The following is a 2,974-nucleotide window of genomic DNA, read 5'->3' on the forward strand; positions in this document are numbered from 1 at the left end:
TTATTGGGGTTGATGCAGGCTTTCGCCCACTCAAGGGCTGGACAGAGTTCTTCCCATTCTCTTGGCCCAAGTGAGCTCAGAAATCAGATCCCCTTTTCCAGGCACAAACAGGCTGCGTTTTCCAGGTCACAACCTCTGGGCTCTAGGAGACAGTCATTCATTTGTTACTGCACTCATTACCTTTGAAAAAGACGTTTTTCCACCTACCAACTCCTGACCACAATGTGATATGGACCCCTAGACAAAGGGCCCATGGGAGAGACTTCCAACTTAAGTCTTCCCCTTTGCCAGAAGCTCTGGTACTTTTTACTCCTTCTGTATTCCTTTCTGTCTAATAAAATCCTATCTTACCACTGATCTGTGGACCATGGGTTCATTCTTGGGATCTCAGAGACCAAGGATCTACTGAAGAAGAAATTCTGGCAACAGAGTCAACATGGCATTTAGTATCCTGGATAAAGTTGTTTTGTTTTGCTTTGCCAAGGAAGCCAATAATATTATAGAGGAGCAGTTGGGTGGAAAGTGTTTCTCCTTCAGAATGAATTGCTGTAGGAGGTAACACCATATCTAATAGAAAATAATGTGAAAGAGTGTCAAAGCACTACTGAAAAGTGAAAAGCATGAGTATGGTGGAAAGATATTAGAAAGAAGGATTAGAAATACAAGTGTCAATACATGTAACTGAGACAAAATTAAAGATACGCGTGTGTATGTACATCCTCCAAAATGCATAGAAACTGTGAATATTTTGAATTTTTGCCTCCTAAAGCCAAGAGATACGGTGGTGGCGCCAGGTGGAGCGGTGGCCTCGGTAGCATAGAACTGCGGCCACCATCTCTGCCATTAGACAGCTGGAACACGGGCCGCGAGCGCGGGGAGGCGGGCGGCGGCGAGGGGCGCCGGGTGCGCAGACCGCGGGGCCCGGGGAGCGCCGAGCCCCGCGCGGGTAGGCGGCGCGGGAAGCGGGTGCGGCGGGGCGCGGGAGGCGGCGTCGGCCAGGGAGCTGCCGATCCCAGCCGGGACTTAGGCACCGCCGCCCGGCGCCCTGAGCAGCCCGAGACGGGAAGCGCGACCCGGGCACTGCCAGCGTCCCCGCCCGGACTGACCTGAGGTTTCTACAAAGCAAGAATTCGGGCTCCTCGGACCTGCCCCACGAACTCAAATTCATCACCTCAGACTCCTCCGACTAAATCAAAGACGAATTTCAGCTGCTACAGCTCAGGATCACAGCGTAACGGTTGAGTGTGGCAAGTTGGCGAGAAGTCAGAGATGCAGCGTCACTATGTGATGTCCCATGGGATAAACACTGAGATGCGCAAACAGCCTGAAATCGTCAAGAGGCTGAATGGGATTTGTGCCCAGGTGCTGCCCTCCCTCTCCCAAGAGCACCAGCAGCGGTCTTGGGAGCCATCCAGAGGGCTAAGCAAGTCACTGCCCCTGTGCTGAACTCCATCATCCCTCCAAGGTCACTAGCTGTCCCAGTGAAGGCTATGGCCCTGGCTCGACCCCGCCGGCTGTGGAGCTGCCGCCGCCTTCGCTGCCAGCAGCGGTCGGCGCCGACACTGGCCGCCTGTCGCTGTCGGTGCTGGGCTCCCAGGCCCACTTCTCCAAGGAAGACAAGAATGGGCACGAGGGAAACGCCCATCGGGAGAATGATGGCGAGAAGTTGCATTAGCAAGCAGCCCGGACGGAGGAAGGGGGTCAAAGGGGAAACAAAGGCACGGAGAGAAAGGAATGTTTAGCGCAAGATGCAGTATAGCTCAGGAATGGCTAAGCTCCAGTAGTGTAATATTTATGGTAGCCACCTGCTGGGGCTCTGGCCCTGCCCTTATGCTACCTACTAGCTCTGTTCCTGTCCTCCACCTGCTTATAACACGGATGAGACGTTGTATTACAGAAAGCTAAGGCCTCCAATGGCCAATAGGAGACCAGGTCACAAGGGAGCAAAACCTCAAGAAATCCAACACCAGCAGCACTTCCCCTGTTCTGAACATGTGTCACTGACAGTCTACTCTCCGGGCCCCTTGGGGCACATGCAACAGCTTCTACCCTGGCACTGCGTGCAAACACTATGGTAGCTGTCCCCTGTCTCCTTCCATCCTTGGCACTCTCAGTCCTCCACCCCACCCCCACCCCGGGTCCCAGGTCTGCTCCTACCTTCACCTCCACTTCCTGCCCTGATCACCAGCTCTGCTAGTTCCCGACACCCCGATGCCCACCTGATCCTCTCCCCTTGCTCACCAAAGAGGGGAAGCTTGGCTGGGACAAGGCAGGTGTGGGCAGGTGACCCAGGATTTCTCTTCCCTCCTTCCAAAATGAAGGTGAAGGTACTAAAGTTGTCTTGGTTTTAATTTTATTTTATTTTTCCTTTTTCCAGTATACTAGCTTGTCTTTAAAGAAAGGAGATATGAAAAATGTTTTTTAAAAATAGATATTTTCCATCAAAGTGACACATAATCACTATTGACAATACAATAGAGCAGAAAAAGAAACATAGTAATCATATATATACCTACCACCCAGATGTAACTCCTTAGTAATATTTTGGTATATTTAATTAGATTATTTATTTTCAGAAATGGGATCAGGCTTGTTGCATTGGGGTTTCACGAGAGACAGACAGCGTCACCACAGGTGCAGTCTCGCATCTGGAATTATTATAGTGAAAGAGACAGACTACCCGCTGATGGCGTGTAATCAAGATTTATTGTTCATGACTACCTGCTGATGGCAAGTAGCAAAGCTTTATTGTTCAAGACCACCTTTTATAGTCGGCTGGTCACGTACACACTATTAATTAATAAGCAAAGCATTCATACTACTTTTCTAAAGTTAGTTCAACCTTCAAAAGACACAAAGTTTGAAACTTTGAGACAGCTGCAAAAGGGAGTTTGTCTAAAGACTTGAGACTACCAAGAGGGGAGTAAAACCTTGAAGTTGTACTATGCACTCATTGTATTACAGAAAGCAGATT

The 2,974-nt window shown here is 50.0% G+C and overlaps 1 pseudogene; it reads left to right on the top strand.

Moving 5' to 3' along the window:
• The first annotated feature begins 436 nt into the window (after positions 1 to 436).
• On the top strand, positions 437 to 1,675 carry LOC100945885 (annotated as a pseudogene).
• The last annotated feature ends 1,299 nt before the right edge of the window (positions 1,676 to 2,974 follow it).

The sequence above is a fragment of the Otolemur garnettii genome, unplaced genomic scaffold, assembly GCF_000181295.1.
Source record: "Otolemur garnettii isolate 467f Iridium unplaced genomic scaffold, OtoGar3 scaffold00026, whole genome shotgun sequence".
NCBI classification, from domain to species: domain Eukaryota; kingdom Metazoa; phylum Chordata; class Mammalia; order Primates; family Galagidae; genus Otolemur; species Otolemur garnettii.